Consider the following 18,487-nt stretch of genomic DNA (forward strand, 5'->3'; position numbering starts at 1 on the left):
TCCAGGTCCAATATTTTGTTCCCCCCTCTCTCTTAATGTCCAATGTCTTTTCATTTCACCTCTATATTCATGGCCACATTTTGTTCTCTCCTCTCTACGCTCTTATAAGTCCCTTATCTAAATTTATTTTCTTAATACCAGTATTTATTTCTTTAAGTCAAAATTTATATGTTGATCTTCCATTGATTCTCCTTCATTTGTTTTATTGTTGGGTTTATATGTGGTGATTTGTTCCTTATTCAATTTCAACGATACCATTTTTTCTCTTTCATAGTAGTTTCATATCTAGTTTTAGGAAATAATTGTTTGACTCGAAGCTCTCAGAATTTACCTTACTGATCAGGGTTCATTTTAGGGAAATAATTGACTCAAAGCTCTCAGAATTTGACATACTGAACAGGGTTAATTTTAGGGAAATAATTGACTCAAAGCTCTCAGAATTTGACATACTGATCAGGGTTTATTTTAGGGAAATAATTGACTTGAAGCTCTCAGAATTTGACATACCAATCAGGGTTTAATTTTAGGGAAATAATTGACTCAAAGCTCTCAGAATTTGACATACTGATCAGGGTTTAATTTTAGGGAAATAATTGACTCAAAGCTCTCAGAATTTGACATACTGATCAGGGTCTATTTTAGGGAAATAATTGACTCAAAGCTCTCAGAATTTGACATACTGATCAGGGTTTATTTTAGGGAAATAATTGACTTGAAGCTCTCAGAATTTGACATACCAATCAGGGTTTAATTTTAGGGAAATAATTGACTCAAAGCTCTCAGAATTTGACATACTGATCAGGGTTTAATTTTAGGGAAATAATTGACTCAAAGCTCTCAGAATTTGACATACTGATCAGGGTCTATTTTAGGGAAATAATTGACTCGAAGCTCTCAGAATTTGACATACTGATCAGGGTTTAATTTTAGGGAAATAATTGACTTGAAGCTCTCGGAATTTACCTTACTGATCAGGGTTTATTTTAGGGAAATAATTGACTCGAAGCTCTCAGAATTTGACATACTGATCAGGGTTAATTTTATGGAAATAATTGACTCGAAGCTCTCAGAATTTGATATGCTGATCAGGGTTTAATTTTAGGGAAATAATTGACTCAAAGCTCTCAGAATTTGACATACTGATCAGGGCTTATCTTAGGGAAATAATGGACTCGAAGCTCTCAGAATTTGACATACTGATCAGGGTCTATTTTAGGGAAATAATTGACTCAAAGCTCTCAGAATTTGACATACTGATCAGGGTTTATTTTAGGGAAATAATTGACTTGAAGCTCCCAGAATTTGACATACCAATCAGGGTTTAATTTTAGGGAAATAATTGACTCAAAGCTCTCAGAATTTGACATACTGATCAGGGTTTAATTTTAGGGAAATAATTGACTCAAAGCTCTCAGAATTTGACATACTGATCAGGGTCTATTTTAGGGAAATAATTGACTCGAAGCTCTCAGAATTTGACATACTGATCAGGGTTTAATTTTAGGGAAATAATTGACTTGAAGCTCTCGGAATTTACCTTACTGATCAGGGTTTATTTTAGGGAAATAATTGACTCGAAGCTCTCAGAATTTGACATACTGATCAGGGTTAATTTTATGGAAATAATTGACTCGAAGCTCTCAGAATTTGATATGCTGATCAGGGTTTAATTTTAGGGAAATAATTGACTCAAAGCTCTCAGAATTTGACATACTGATCAGGGCTTATCTTAGGGAAATAATGGACTCGAAGCTCTCAGAATTTGACATACCAATCAGGGTTTAATTTTAGGGAAATAATTGACTTGAAGCTCTCAGAATTTAAAATGACCTTACTGATCAAGGTTTATTTTAGGGAAATGATTGACTCCAAGCTCTCAGAATTTGACATACTGATCAGGGTTAATTTTATGGAAATAATTGACTCAAAGCTCTCAGAATTTTACTCAACTGATCATGATATATTGTCTGAGAGTTTGCGTTAAAGTTTTTGCTTAGATTTATTTCGTATACAAAATAAGTAAATAATTATAGCCACGAAAAGGAAAATGGAGACTTGATTGGTTAATACCAAAGTCCAAATGAGTAACATGGACGGACTTGAGTCCGTCTATATCACCAATTTGGACTTGGGTGTAAAACTCCTAATCAAAGTCTTTCATTTCTCATTTCGTAGCTATGGTCATGACGTGTCAGTGAATTCAGCGGAGAAAGAAGGGATGTTTTGTTTAGTCTCTAGTAAAATTTCATCAGTCAGGAATTCTTTCATGTAAAACATGTTACACGTGAAATATTCGACAAAACTAAATCCAGTCCTGTGAGCCATCAAGAGGAGTGCGCTAGTCCTGTGAGGCATCAAGAGGAGAGCCCCAGTTCTGTGAGCCCACAAGAGGAGAGCGCCAGTCCTGTGAGCCATCAAGAGGAGAGCGCCAGTTCTGTGAGCCATCAAGAGGAGAGAGTGGTAGTCCTGTGAGCCATCAAGAGGAGAGAGTGGCAGTCCTGTGAGCCATCAAGAGGAGAGAGTGGCAGTCCTGTGAGCCATCAAGAGGAGAGAGTGGCAGTCCTGTGAGCCCTCAAGAGGAGAGAGTGGCAGTCCTGTAAGCCATCAAGAGGAGAGAGTGGCAGTCCTGTAAGCCATCAAGAGGAGAGTGCCAGTTCTCTGAGCCCTCAAGAGGAGAGTGGCAGTCCTGTGAGCCATCAAGAGGAGAGAGTGGCAGTCCTGTGAGCCATCAAGAGGAGAGAGTGGTAGTCCTGTGAGCCATCAAGAGGAGAGAGTGGCAGTCCTGTAAGCCATCAAGAGGAGAGTGCCAGTTCTCTGAGCCCTCAAGAGGAGAGTGGCAGTCCTGTGAGCCATCAAGAGGAGAGAGTGGCAGTCCTGTGAGCCATCAAGAGGAGAGAGTGGTAGTCCTGTGAGCCATCAAGAGGAGAGAGTGGCAGTCCTGTGAGCCATCAAGAGGAGAGAGTGGTAGTCCTGTGAGCCATCAAGAGGAGAGAGTGGCAGTCCTGTGAGCCATCAAGAGGAGAGAGTGGCAGTCCTGTAAGCCATCAAGAGGAGAGAGTGGCAGTCCTGTGAGCCATCAAGAGGAGAGAGTGGCAGTCCTGTAAGCCATCAAGAGGAGAGAGTGGCAGTCCTGTGAGCCCTCAAGAGGAGAGAGTGGCAGTCCTGTGAGCCATCAAGAGGAGAGAGTGGCAGTCCTGTGAGCCATCAAGAGGAGAGAGTGGCAGTCCTGTAAGCCATCAAGAGGAGAGAGTGGCAGTCCTGTGAGCCCTCAAGAGGAGAGAGTGGCAGTCCTGTAAGCCATCAAGAGGAGAGAGTGGCAGTCCTGTAAGCCATCAAGAGGAGAGTGCCAGTTCTCTGAGCCCTCAAGAGGAGAGTGGCAGTCCTGTGAGCCATCAAGAGGAGAGAGTGGCAGTCCTGTGAGCCATCAAGAGGAGAGAGTGGTAGTCCTGTGAGCCATCAAGAGGAGAGAGTGGCAGTCCTGTAAGCCATCAAGAGGAGAGTGCCAGTTCTCTGAGCCCTCAAGAGGAGAGTGGCAGTCCTGTGAGCCATCAAGAGGAGAGAGTGGCAGTCCTGTGAGCCATCAAGAGGAGAGAGTGGCAGTCCTGTGAGCCATCAAGAGGAGAGAGTGGTAGTCCTGTGAGCCATCAAGAGGAGAGAGTGGCAGTCCTGTAAGCCATCAAGAGGAGAGTGCCAGTTCTCTGAGCCCTCAAGAGGAGAGTGGCAGTCCTGTGAGCCATCAAGAGGAGAGAGTGGCAGTCCTGTGAGCCATCAAGAGGAGAGAGTGGTAGTCCTGTGAGCCATCAAGAGGAGAGAGTGGCAGTCCTGTGAGCCATCAAGAGGAGAGAGTGGTAGTCCTGTGAGCCATCAAGAGGAGAGAGTGGCAGTCCTGTGAGCCATCAAGAGGAGAGAGTGGCAGTCCTGTGAGCCATCAAGAGGAGAGAGTGGCAGTCCTGTGAGCCATCAAGAGGAGAGAGTGGCAGTCCTGTGAGCCATCAAGAGGAGAGAGTGGCAGTCCTGCGAGCCATCAAGAGGAGAGTGGCAGTCCTGTAAGCCATCAAGAGGAGAGTGTGGCAGTCCTGTGAGTCTTAGAGAGGAGAGCGCCAGTCCTGTGAGCCCACGTCCTGTGAGCCCACAAGAGGAGAGCGCCCGTTCTGTGAGCCCACAAGAGGAGAGCGCCCATTCTGTGAGCCGTCAAGAGGAGAGTGCCAGTTCTGTGAGCCCTCAAGAGGAGAGCGCCAGTTCTGTGAGCCCTCAAGAGGAGAGCGCTAGTTCTGTGAGCCCTCAAGAGGAGAGAGTGGCAGTCCTGTAAGCCATCAAGAGGAGAGAGTGGCAGTCCTGTAAGCCATCAAGAGGAGAGTGCCAGTTCTCTGAGCCCTCAAGAGGAGAGTGGCAGTCCTGTGAGCCATCAAGAGGAGAGAGTGGCAGTCCTGTGAGCCATCAAGAGGAGAGAGTGGCAGTCCTGTGAGCCATCAAGAGGAGAGAGTGGTAGTCCTGTGAGCCATCAAGAGGAGAGAGTGGCAGTCCTGTGAGCCATCAAGAGGAGAGAGTGGTAGTCCTGTGAGCCATCAAGAGGAGAGAGTGGCAGTCCTGTGAGCCATCAAGAGGAGAGAGTGGCAGTCCTGTGAGCCATCAAGAGGAGAGAGTGGCAGTCCTGTGAGCCATCAAGAGGAGAGAGTGGCAGTCCTGTGAGCCATCAAGAGGAGAGAGTGGCAGTCCTGTGAGCCATCAAGAGGAGAGAGTGGCAGTCCTGTGAGCCATCAAGAGGAGAGAGTGGCAGTCCTGTGAGCCATCAAGAGGAGAGAGTGGCAGTCCTGTGAGCCATCAAGAGAAGAGAGTGGCAGTCCTGTGAGCCATCAAGAGGAGAGAGTGGCAGTCCTGTGAGCCATCAAGAGGAGAGAGTGGCAGTCCTGTGATCCATCAAGAGGAGCGCCGCACCCCCCCCCCATATAAAAAAAAGTCAGCCGGTAATCCAGGGCTTATATAACGCAGTTTCTGGACACTCTTCGTAAACGTTTTGAATATATAGAGACAATTTTAATTTTTTTTTTTTTTTTTTTTTTTTTGGCTGCTGCTTGGGCAGTTTTCTGGCAGTGAAGTTTTCCATTATGTATAAAATTTGCCTGTTAACTTTGTGTATTAAATGTTCAAGTCAAGCAAAAGTCATAATTTTTTTGCCAGTCAACTTTGTATTTCCGTGTTTGAAGTGTTGCCTTGAATTTGTATTTCCGTGTTTGAAGTGTTGTCTTGAATAATTTTATTTGCCCTAAATCTTTTGCCTGTATTCATTTTTGCCTGTATTCATTTTTGCCTGTATTCATTTTTGCCTGTATTCATTTTTGCCTGTATTCATTTTTGCCTGTATTCATTTTTGCCTGTATTCATTTTTGCCTGTATTCATTTTTGCCTGTATTCATTTTTGTCTTTATTCATTTTAGACTTATTATATTTTCCCTGTCAACTATGTATTCCCCATGTTCATTTTTCCTGTCAACTCTGTATTCCCATGTTCCCCTGTCAACTATGTATTCCCCATGTTCATTTTTCCTGTCAACTCTGTATTCCCATGTTCAAGTCTTTTCAATGTGAAAAATAAAAGAAAAATTGATTTTTCAAACTTTCATTTCAAAACCACAAAATTCCAAAAAAAGGGGTGTATTCAAAGAATAGAAGTATTGAATAGGTTTATTTTATTTGAAGGTTTCTCACAGATACAGCATAGAAAATGGTGTTTAAGAGTTCAATGAGTTAGTCACTTTTGGCCTCTTGAGTTGCCTTTAGCTCTCTTGAGTTGCCTTTAGCTATTTTGTAAATGAATTTTTAAAGAAAGGTCTGCAAACCCTTTTAGTACGAGGGAAGAATGAGCGACCAGGGTCCCCCTTCACTGGTGTGGTCTGGTTCCAGGTTCTTCCAGTACCGGCCGGAGGAGGGGGCAGTGCATGTTACCCTTCCAGGTGTACCCCAATCTGCTGCTGGAGGCACCAGGATTTCAGCCATTTCTGGAAAATTTTACATATACTTGAGACATAGAAAATGGGAATCAGCTATATGCCAATTGGGCTGGAATACTTATACTTATATGCATAGAATATGGGGAAAAAATGCAAATTTGCCAAGTGGCTTGGAAAAGTAATAGTTATACATAAAATTAAAACATAGAAAAATTTCTGAGGAGGAAATGGAGAACATAGAAACTGGGAATTCACCAAAGGAAACTGGAAAAGTTATCAAAGCATATATACTTTCTTATAAAGTGGGAATCATATATGCAAGTTAGCCAAGTGGCCTGGAAAATTTATAGTTATACATATACTTGAAACATAGAAAATGAGGAAGAAAAGGGGAACATAGAAACTGAGAATTCACCAAAGGAAACTGGAAAAGTTATCAAAGCATATATACAAGAAACTTACAAATTGGGAATCATATATGCAAATTAGCCAAATAGACTAGAAAAGTTATGCATTCATATACTTGAAGCATATAAAATGAAGTTCATAATTATTAGCCAAATGGAACTGATAAATTACTTATTGACAAATCATGATATGGACACGAAATTTTAGGAAATATTTTAGGAAATCAATTGAATTATGTAAGATGATCTTATTGTTTGGCAAGGTAAAAAAAAATTTGTGCAGTATAGGAATAAAATATCCAAATATGACAAAATTCATAAATAAAAAATATTGAGATTAAATTTAACCTTATTACAGAATAAAGACAGATAATTGTTTATGCTTTAAATAACGAAACCAGCCTATTTTACACATGAATGTGATGAATAGAATGTATAAAAAAATCCATGATTCATTTGAAAAAATTTTATGGTGTGACTGAACGACGATGTGCAAACTACGGTTCTGGAAATAGTAAAAATTTTAGCTGCATTTGGAATGGAATATAAATTGCCAATTAAAAATTCTATATGATTGTCAACAGCAGTCAATAATGGAAAAAGTAAGGTCTTTTATAGTATCACAAGTGAGATACAGTATATGAATTTATGTGGTTTAGTGTACAATACAGACTGGGGAAATACTGATATTTAGTAATCGTATTTTCAAACAAATAAATTTGGGTCCCTATATCCTAAAAACGATGTAATGAAAGCAGTCTTTATCATTAACTACTAGAACCCTACTCTGAGAAGACACAGAGGAACAGAACCCTTCTATTATTATTACTTGCTAAGCTATAAGCCCAAGGGCTCCAGCACAGAAAATAGCCCAGTGACGAAAGGAAACAAGAAAAAAATACAAGAAAAAAATAAAATATCTTAAGAACAGTAACATTAAAACAAATATCTTGTGTAAACTATAAATTTTTTTTTTTTTTTTTAAAAGAGGAAGAGAAATAAGATAGAATAGTGTGCCAGAGTGTACTTATATTTAGGGTGAAGACGGTGGTAGATGTTTCAAAAGGATTTAAGATTATTATTATTGTTTTTATTTACTACAAAAATGGACGAAGTAATGTTGAAGTTGCCTGAAATGCAGAGATGGTGACTGGAAATGAAACGAAGAAAGAACGCTAATTGGATGATGCTGTGAATAGAGAAGAATGGAGGGAAGGTGAATTAGAGTTTTAATATATTTGTAGGAGATTGACCTCTGCAAACAGGTGATTGAAATGGGGAAAGGCTGAATTTGGTCATGTGAGAAACTTGAATCTGAAGGAACGTATGTTTTAAGAGTAACTTTGGTCAGAATGATTGTGATTGAGAAGGGAAAGGTTGAATAGTGGTCATGTGAGAAACTTAAATCTGAAGGAACGTATGTTTTAAGAGTAACTTTGGTCAGAATGGTTGTGATTGAAAAGGGAAAGGTTGAATGGTGGTCATGTGAGAAACTTAAATCTGAAGGAACATCTGTTTCAAAGTCACTTTGGTCAGAATGGTTGTGATTGAAAAAGGGAAAGGTTGAATGGTGGTCATGTGAGAAACGTAAATCTGAAGGAACATCTGTTTCAAAGTCACTTTGGTCAGAATGGTTGTGATTGAAAAAGGGAAAGGTTGAATGGTGGTCATATGAGAAACTTGAGTCTGAAGGAACGTATGTTTTAAAAGTAACTTTGGTCAGAATGATTGTGATTGAGAAGGGAAAGGTTGAATGGTGGTCATGTGAGAAACTTAAATCTGAAGGAACGTATGTTTTAAGAGTAACTTTAGTCAGAATGATTGTGATTGAGAAGGGAAAGGTTGAATGGTGGTCATGTGATAAACTTAAATCTGAAGGAACGTATGTTTTAGGAGTAACTTTGGTCAGAATGATTGTGATTGAGAAGGGAAAGGTTGAATGGTGGTCATGTGAGAAACTTAAATCTGAAGGAACATCTGTTTCAAAGTCACTTTGGTCAGAATGGTTGTGATTGAAAAAGGGAAAGGTTGAATGGTGGTCATGTGAGAAACTTGAGTCTGAAGGAACGTATGTTTTAAGAGTAACTTTGGTCAGAATGATTGTGATTGAGAAGGGAGAGGTTGAATGGTGGTCATGTGAGGAACTTGAGTCTGAAGGAACGTATGTTTTAAGAGTAACTTTGGTCAGAATGATTGTGATTGAGAAGGGAAAGGTTGAATGGTGGTCATGTGAGAAACTTAAATCTGAAGGAACGTATGTTTTAAGAGTAACTTTGGTCAGAATGATTGTGATTGAGAAGGGAAAGGTTGAATAGTGGTCATGTGAGAAACTTAAATCTGAAGGAACGTATGTTTTGAGAGTAACTTTGGTCAGAATGATTGTGATTGAGAAGGGAAAGGTTGAATGGTGGTCATGTGAGAAACTTAAATCTGAAGGAACATCTGTTTCAAAGTCACTTTGGTCAGAATGGTTGTGATTGAAAAAGGGAAAGGTTGAATGGTGGTCATGTGAGAAACTTGAGTCTGAAGGAACGTATGTTTTAGGAGTAACTTTGGTCAGAATGATTGTGATTGAAAAGGGAAAGGTTGAATGGTGGTCATGTGAGAAACTTAAATCTGAAGGAACATCTGTTTCAAAGTCACTTTGGTCAGAATGATTGTGATTGAGAAGGGAAAGGTTGAATGGTGGTCATGTGAGAAACTTAAATCTGAAGGAACGTATGTTTTAAGAGTAACTTTGGTCAGAATGATTGTGATTGAGAAGGGAAAGGTTGAATGGTGGTCATGTGAGAAACTTAAATCTGAAGGAACATCTGTTTCAAAGTCACTTTGGTCAGAATGGTTGTGATTGAAAAAGGGAAAGGTTGAATGGTGGTCATGTGAGAAACTTGAGTCTGAAGGAACGTATGTTTTAAGAGTAACTTTGGTCAGAATGGTTGTGATTGAAAAGGGAAAGGTTGAATGGTGGTCATGTGAGAAACTTGAGTATGAAGGAACGTATGTTTTAAGAGTAACTTCGGTCAGAATGATTGTGATTGAGAAGGGAAAGGTTGAATGGTGGTCATGTGAGAAACTTAAATCTGAAGGAACGTATGTTTTAAGAGTAACTTTGGTCAGAATGATTGTGATTGAGAAGGGAAAGGTTGAATGGTGGTCATGTGAGAAACTTAAATCTGAAGGAACATCTGTTTCAAAGTCACTTTGGTCAGAATGGTTGTGATTGAAAAAGGGAAAGGTTGAATGGTGGTCATGTGAGAAACTTGAGTCTGAAGGAACGTATGTTTTAGGAGTAACTTTGGTCAGAATGATTGTGATTGAAAAGGGAAAGGTTGAATGGTGGTCATGTGAGAAACTTAAATCTGAAGGAACATCTGTTTCAAAGTCACTTTGGTCAGAATGATTGTGATTGAGAAGGGAAAGGTTGAATGGTGGTCATGTGAGAAACTTGAGTCTGAAGGAACGTATGTTTTAAGAGTAACTTTGGGCAGAATAATTGTGATTGAGAAGGGAAAGGTTGAATGGTGGTCATGTGAGAAACTTAAATCTGAAGGAACGTATGTTTTAAGAGTAACTTTGGTCAGAATGATTGTGATTGAGAAGGGAAAGGTTGAATGGTGGTCATGTGAGAAACTTAAATCTGAAGGAACGTATGTTTTAAGAGTAACTTTGGTCAGAATGATTGTGATTGAGAAGGGAAAGGTTGAATAGTGGTCATGTGAGAAACTTAAATCTGAAGGAACGTATGTTTTAAGAGTAACTTTGGTCAGAATGATTGTGATTGAGAAGGGAAAGTTTGAATGGTGGTCATGTGAGAAACTTAAATCTGAAGGAACGTATGTTTTAAGAGTAACTTTGGTCAGAATGATTGTGATTGAGAGGGGAAAGGTTGAATGGTGGTCATGTGAGAAACTTAAATCTGAAGGAACATCTGTTTCAAAGTCACTTTGGTCAGAATGGTTGTGATTGAAAAAGGGAAAGGTTGAATGGTGGTCATGTGAGAAACTTGAGTCTGAAGGAACGTATGTTTTAAGAGTAACTTTGGTCAGAATGGTTGTGATTGAAAAGGGAAAGGTTGAATGGTGGTCATGTGAGAAACTTGAGTCTGAAGGAACGTATGTTTTAAGAGTAACTTCGGTCAGAATGATTGTGATTGAGAAGGGAAAAGTTGAATGGTGGTCATGTGAGAAACTTAAATCTGAAGGAACGTATGTTTTAAGAGTAACTTTGGTCAGAATGATTGTGATTGAGAAGGGAAAGGTTGAATGGTGGTCATGTGAGAAACTTAAATCTGAAGGAACATCTGTTTCAAAGTCACTTTGGTCAGAATGGTTGTGATTGAAAAAGGGAAAGGTTGAATGGTGGTCATGTGAGAAACTTAAATCTGAAGGAACGTATGTTTTAAGAGTAACTTTGGTCAGAATGATTGTGATTGAGAAGGGAAAGGTTGAATGGTGGTCATGTGAGAAACTTAAATCTGAAGGAACGTATGTTTTAAGAGTAACTTTGGTCAGAATGATTGTGATTGAGAAGGGAAAGGTTGAATGGTGGTCATGTGAGAAACTTAAATCTGAAGGAACATCTGTTTCAAAGTCACTTTGGTCAGAATGGTTGTGATTGAAAAAGGGAAAGGTTGAATGGTGGTCATGTGAGAAATTTGAGTCTGAAGGAACGTATGTTTTAAGAGTAACTTTGGTCAGAATGATTGTGATTGAAAAGGGAAAGGTTGAATGGTGGTCATGTGAGAAACTTGAGTCTGAAGGAACGTATGTTTTAAGAGTAACTTTGGGCAGAATAATTGTGATTGAGAAGGGAAAGGTTGAATGGTGGTCATGTGAGAAACTTAAATCTGAAGGAACGTATGTTTTAAGAGTAACTTTGGTCAGAATGATTGTGATTGAGAAGGGAAAGGTTGAATGGTGGTCATGTGAGAAACTTAAATCTGAAGGAACGTATGTTTTAAGAGTAACTTTGGTCAGAATGATTGTGATTGAGAAGGGAAAGGTTGAATGGGGGTCATGTGAGAAACTTAAATCTGAAGGAACGTATGTTTTAAGAGTAACTTTGGTCAGAATGATTGTGATTGAGAAGGGAAAGGTTGAATGGGGGTCATGTGAGAAACTTAAATCTGAAGGAACGTATGTTTTAAGAGTAACTTTGGTCAGAATGATTGTGATTGAGAAGGGAAAGGTTGAATAGTGGTCATGTGAGAAACTTAAATCTGAAGGAACATCTGTTTCAAAGTCACTTTGGTCAGAATGGTTGTGACTGAAAAAGGGAAAGGTTGAATGGTGGTCATGTGAGAAACTTGAGTCTGAAGGAACGTATGTTTTAGAGTAACTTTGGTCAGAATGGTTGTGATTGAAAAGGGAAAGGTTGAATGGTGGTCATGTGAGAAACTTAAATCTGAAGGAACGTATGTTTTAAGAGTAACTTTGGTCAGAATGATTGTGATTGAGAAGGGAAAGGTTGAATGGTGGTCATGTGAGAAACTTAAATCTGAAGGAACGTCTGTTTCAAAGTCACTTTGGTCAGAATGGTTGTGATTGAAAAAGGGAAAGGTTGAATGGTGGTCATGTGAGAAACTTGAGTCTGAAGGAACGTATGTTTTAAGAGTAACTTTGGTCAGAATGATTGTGATTGAGAAGGGAAAGGTTGAATGGTGGTCATGTGAGAAACTTAAATCTGAATGAACGTATGTTTTAAGAGTAACTTTGGTCAGAATGGTTGTGATTGAAAAGGGAAAGGTTGAATGGTGGTCATGTGAGAAACTTGAGTCTGAAGGAACGTATGTTTTAAGAGTAACTTTGGTCAGAATGATTGTGATTGAGAAGGGAAAGGTTGAATGGTGGTCATGTGAGAAACTTGAGTCTGAAGGAACGTATGTTTTAAGAGTAACTTTGGTCAGAATGATTGTGATTGAGAAGGGAAAGGTTGAATGGTGGTCATGTGAGAAACTTAAATCTAAAGGAACATCTGTTTCAAAGTCACTTTGGTCAGAATGGTTGTGATTGAAAAAGGGAAAGGTTGAATGGTGGTCATGTGAGAAACTTGAGTCTGAAGGAACGTATGTTTTAAGAGTAACTTTGGTCAGAATGATTGTGATTGAGAAGGGAAAGGTTGAATGGTGGTCATGTGAGAAACTTAAATCTGAAGGAACGTATGTTTTAAGAGTAACTTTGGTCAGAATGATTGTGATTGAGAAGGGAAAGGTTGAATAGTGGTCATGTGAGAAACTTAAATCTGAAGGAACATCTGTTTCAAAGTCACTTTGGTCAGAATGGTTGTGATTGAAAAAGGAAAGGTTGAATGGTGGTCATGTGAGAAACTTGAGTCTGAAGGAACGTATGTTTTAGAGTAACTTTGGTCAGAATGGTTGTGATTGAAAAGGGAAAGGTTGAATGGTGGTCATGTGAGAAACTTAAATCTGAAGGAACGTATGTTTTAAGAGTAACTTTGGTCAGAATGATTGTGATTGAGAAGGGAAAGGTTGAATAGTGGTCATGTGAGAAACTTAAATCTGAAGGAACGTATGTGTTAAGAGTAACTTTGGTCAGAATGATTGTGATTGAGAAGGGAAAGGTTGAATGGTGGTCATGTGAGAAACTTAAATCTGAAGGAACGTATGTTTTAAGAGTAACTTTGGTCAGAATGATTGTGATTGAGAAGGGAAAGGTTGAATGGTGGTCATGTGAGAAACTTAAATCTGAAGGAACATCTGTTTCAAAGTCACTTTGGTCAGAATGGTTGTGATTGAAAAAGGGAAAGGTTGAATGGTGGTCATGTGAGAAACTTAAATCTTAAGGAACGTATGTTTTAAGAGTAACTTTGGTCAGAATGGTTGTGATTGAAAAGGGAAAGGTTGAATAGGGGTCATGTGAGAAACTTAAATCTGAAGGAACGTATGTTTTAAGAGTAACTTTGGTCAGAATGATTGTGATTGAGAAGGGAAAGGTTGAATGGGGGTCATGTGAGAAACTTGAGTCTGAAGGAACGTATGTTTTAAGAGTAACTTTGGTCAGAATGGTTGTGATTGAAAAGGGAAAGGTTGAATGGTGGTCATGTGAGAAACTTGAGTATGAAGGAACGTATGTTTTAAGAGTAACTTCGGTCAGAATGATTGTGATTGAGAAGGGAAAGGTTGAATGGTGGTCATGTGAGAAACTTAAATCTGAAGGAACGTATGTTTTAAGAGTAACTTTGGTCAGAATGATTGTGATTGAGAAGGGAAAGGTTGAATGGTGGTCATGTGAGAAACTTAAATCTGAAGGAACATCTGTTTCAAAGTCACTTTGGTCAGAATGGTTGTGATTGAAAAAGGGAAAGGTTGAATGGTGGTCATGTGAGAAACTTGAGTCTGAAGGAACGTATGTTTTAGGAGTAACTTTGGTCAGAATGATTGTGATTGAAAAGGGAAAGGTTGAATGGTGGTCATGTGAGAAACTTAAATCTGAAGGAACATCTGTTTCAAAGTCACTTTGGTCAGAATGATTGTGATTGAGAAGGGAAAGGTTGAATGGTGGTCATGTGAGAAACTTGAGTCTGAAGGAACGTATGTTTTAAGAGTAACTTTGGGCAGAATAATTGTGATTGAGAAGGGAAAGGTTGAATGGTGGTCATGTGAGAAACTTAAATCTGAAGGAACGTATGTTTTAAGAGTAACTTTGGTCAGAATGATTGTGATTGAGAAGGGAAAGGTTGAATGGTGGTCATGTGAGAAACTTAAATCTGAAGGAACGTATGTTTTAAGAGTAACTTTGGTCAGAATGATTGTGATTGAGAAGGGAAAGGTTGAATAGTGGTCATGTGAGAAACTTAAATCTGAAGGAACGTATGTTTTAAGAGTAACTTTGGTCAGAATGATTGTGATTGAGAAGGGAAAGTTTGAATGGTGGTCATGTGAGAAACTTAAATCTGAAGGAACGTATGTTTTAAGAGTAACTTTGGTCAGAATGATTGTGATTGAGAGGGGAAAGGTTGAATGGTGGTCATGTGAGAAACTTAAATCTGAAGGAACATCTGTTTCAAAGTCACTTTGGTCAGAATGGTTGTGATTGAAAAAGGGAAAGGTTGAATGGTGGTCATGTGAGAAACTTGAGTCTGAAGGAACGTATGTTTTAAGAGTAACTTTGGTCAGAATGGTTGTGATTGAAAAGGGAAAGGTTGAATGGTGGTCATGTGAGAAACTTGAGTCTGAAGGAACGTATGTTTTAAGAGTAACTTCGGTCAGAATGATTGTGATTGAGAAGGGAAAAGTTGAATGGTGGTCATGTGAGAAACTTAAATCTGAAGGAACGTATGTTTTAAGAGTAACTTTGGTCAGAATGATTGTGATTGAGAAGGGAAAGGTTGAATGGTGGTCATGTGAGAAACTTAAATCTGAAGGAACATCTGTTTCAAAGTCACTTTGGTCAGAATGGTTGTGATTGAAAAAGGGAAAGGTTGAATGGTGGTCATGTGAGAAACTTAAATCTGAAGGAACGTATGTTTTAAGAGTAACTTTGGTCAGAATGATTGTGATTGAGAAGGGAAAGGTTGAATGGTGGTCATGTGAGAAACTTAAATCTGAAGGAACGTATGTTTTAAGAGTAACTTTGGTCAGAATGATTGTGATTGAGAAGGGAAAGGTTGAATGGTGGTCATGTGAGAAACTTAAATCTGAAGGAACATCTGTTTCAAAGTCACTTTGGTCAGAATGGTTGTGATTGAAAAAGGGAAAGGTTGAATGGTGGTCATGTGAGAAACTTGAGTCTGAAGGAACGTATGTTTTAAGAGTAACTTTGGTCAGAATGATTGTGATTGAAAAGGGAAAGGTTGAATGGTGGTCATGTGAGAAACTTGAGTCTGAAGGAACGTATGTTTTAAGAGTAACTTTGGGCAGAATAATTGTGATTGAGAAGGGAAAGGTTGAATGGTGGTCATGTGAGAAACTTAAATCTGAAGGAACGTATGTTTTAAGAGTAACTTTGGTCAGAATGATTGTGATTGAGAAGGGAAAGGTTGAATGGTGGTCATGTGAGAAACTTAAATCTGAAGGAACGTATGTTTTAAGAGTAACTTTGGTCAGAATGATTGTGATTGAGAAGGGAAAGGTTGAATGGGGGTCATGTGAGAAACTTAAATCTTAAGGAACGTATGTTTTAAGAGTAACTTTGGTCAGAATGATTGTGATTGAGAAGGGAAAGGTTGAATGGGGGTCATGTGAGAAACTTAAATCTGAAGGAACGTATGTTTTAAGAGTAACTTTGGTCAGAATGATTGTGATTGAGAAGGGAAAGGTTGAATAGTGGTCATGTGAGAAACTTAAATCTGAAGGAACATCTGTTTCAAAGTCACTTTGGTCAGAATGGTTGTGACTGAAAAAGGGAAAGGTTGAATGGTGGTCATGTGAGAAACTTGAGTCTGAAGGAACGTATGTTTTAGAGTAACTTTGGTCAGAATGGTTGTGATTGAAAAGGGAAAGGTTGAATGGTGGTCATGTGAGAAACTTAAATCTGAAGGAACGTATGTTTTAAGAGTAACTTTGGTCAGAATGATTGTGATTGAGAAGGGAAAGGTTGAATGGTGGTCATGTGAGAAACTTAAATCTGAAGGAACGTCTGTTTCAAAGTCACTTTGGTCAGAATGGTTGTGATTGAAAAAGGGAAAGGTTGAATGGTGGTCATGTGAGAAACTTGAGTCTGAAGGAACGTATGTTTTAAGAGTAACTTTGGTCAGAATGATTGTGATTGAGAAGGGAAAGGTTGAATGGTGGTCATGTGAGAAACTTAAATCTGAATGAACGTATGTTTTAAGAGTAACTTTGGTCAGAATGGTTGTGATTGAAAAGGGAAAGGTTGAATGGTGGTCATGTGAGAAACTTGAGTCTGAAGGAACGTATGTTTTAAGAGTAACTTTGGTCAGAATGATTGTGATTGAGAAGGGAAAGGTTGAATGGTGGTCATGTGAGAAACTTGAGTCTGAAGGAACGTATGTTTTAAGAGTAACTTTGGTCAGAATGATTGTGATTGAGAAGGGAAAGGTTGAATGGTGGTCATGTGAGAAACTTAAATCTAAAGGAACATCTGTTTCAAAGTCACTTTGGTCAGAATGGTTGTGATTGAAAAAGGGAAAGGTTGAATGGTGGTCATGTGAGAAACTTGAGTCTGAAGGAACGTATGTTTTAAGAGTAACTTTGGTCAGAATGATTGTGATTGAGAAGGGAAAGGTTGAATGGTGGTCATGTGAGAAACTTAAATCTGAAGGAACGTATGTTTTAAGAGTAACTTTGGTCAGAATGATTGTGATTGAGAAGGGAAAGGTTGAATAGTGGTCATGTGAGAAACTTAAATCTGAAGGAACATCTGTTTCAAAGTCACTTTGGTCAGAATGGTTGTGATTGAAAAAGGAAAGGTTGAATGGTGGTCATGTGAGAAACTTGAGTCTGAAGGAACGTATGTTTTAGAGTAACTTTGGTCAGAATGGTTGTGATTGAAAAGGGAAAGGTTGAATGGTGGTCATGTGAGAAACTTAAATCTGAAGGAACGTATGTTTTAAGAGTAACTTTGGTCAGAATGATTGTGATTGAGAAGGGAAAGGTTGAATAGTGGTCATGTGAGAAACTTAAATCTGAAGGAACGTATGTGTTAAGAGTAACTTTGGTCAGAATGATTGTGATTGAGAAGGGAAAGGTTGAATGGTGGTCATGTGAGAAACTTAAATCTGAAGGAACGTATGTTTTAAGAGTAACTTTGGTCAGAATGATTGTGATTGAGAAGGGAAAGGTTGAATGGTGGTCATGTGAGAAACTTAAATCTGAAGGAACATCTGTTTCAAAGTCACTTTGGTCAGAATGGTTGTGATTGAAAAAGGGAAAGGTTGAATGGTGGTCATGTGAGAAACTTAAATCTTAAGGAACGTATGTTTTAAGAGTAACTTTGGTCAGAATGGTTGTGATTGAAAAGGGAAAGGTTGAATAGGGGTCATGTGAGAAACTTAAATCTGAAGGAACGTATGTTTTAAGAGTAACTTTGGTCAGAATGATTGTGATTGAGAAGGGAAAGGTTGAATGGGGGTCATGTGAGAAACTTAAATCTGAAGGAACGTATGTTTTAAGAGTAACTTTGGTCAGAATGATTGTGATTGAGAAGGGAAAGGTTGAATAGTGGTCATGTGAGAAACTTAAATCTGAAGGAACATCTGTTTCAAAGTCACTTTGGTCAGAATGGTTGTGATTGAAAAAGGAAAGGTTGAATGGTGGTCATGTGAGAAACTTGAGTCTGAAGGAACGTATGTTTTAGAGTAACTTTGGTCAGAATGGTTGTGATTGAAAAGGGAAAGGTTGAATGGTGGTCATATGAGAAACTTGAGTCTGAAGGAACGTATGTTTTAGAGTAACATTGGTCAGAATGGTTGTGATTGAAAAGGGAAAGGTTGAATGTTGGTCATATGAGAAACTTAAATCTGAAGGAACATCTGTTTCAAAGTCACTTTGGTCAGAATGGTTGTGATTGAAAAAGGGAAAGGTTGAATGGTGGTCATGTGAGAAACTTGAGTCTGAAGGAACGTATGTTTTAAGAGTAACTTTGGTCAGAATGATTGTGATTGAAAAGGGAAAGGTTGAATGGTGGTCATGTGAGAAACTTGAGTCTGAAGGAACGTATGTTTTAAGAGTAACTTTGGTCAGAATGATTGTGATTGAGAAGGGAAAGGTTGAATGGTGGTCATGTGAGAAACTTAAATCTGAAGGAACGTATGTTTTAAGAGTAACTTTGGTCAGAATGGTTGTGATTGAAAAGGGAAAGGTTGAATGTTGGTCATGTGAGAAACTTGAGTCTGAGGGAACGTATGTTTTAAGAGTAACTTTGGTCAGAATGGTTGTGATTGAAAAGGGAAAGGTTGAATGGTGGTCATGTGAGAAACTTGAGTCTGAAGGAACGTATGTTTTAAGAGTAACTTTGGTCAGAATGATTGTGATTGAGAAGGGAAAGGTTGAATGGTGGTCATGTGAGAAACTTAAATCTGAAGGAACATCTGTTTCAAAGTCACTTTGGTCAGAATGGTTGTGATTGAAAAAGGGAAAGGTTGAATGGTGGTCATGTGAGAAACTTGAGTCTGAAGGAACGTATGTTTTAAGAGTAACTTTGGTCAGAATGA

General features: G+C 38.9%; 1 long non-coding RNA gene across 1 annotated transcript in view; it reads right to left on the reverse strand.

Annotated features, from left to right (window-relative positions):
* Positions 1 to 5,668: 5,668 nt before the first annotated feature.
* Positions 5,669 to 18,487, reverse strand: part of LOC137636791 (uncharacterized) — a 34,822-nt gene continuing 22,003 nt past the window's right edge. The window contains exon 4 of the long non-coding RNA XR_011043222.1: positions 5,669 to 5,996. This is a non-coding gene — a long non-coding RNA (uncharacterized lncRNA). The remainder of the gene's footprint in view (positions 5,997 to 18,487) is intronic.

This window comes from Palaemon carinicauda, unplaced genomic scaffold, assembly GCF_036898095.1.
Source record: "Palaemon carinicauda isolate YSFRI2023 unplaced genomic scaffold, ASM3689809v2 scaffold390, whole genome shotgun sequence".
NCBI classification, from domain to species: Eukaryota; Metazoa; Arthropoda; class Malacostraca; order Decapoda; family Palaemonidae; genus Palaemon; species Palaemon carinicauda.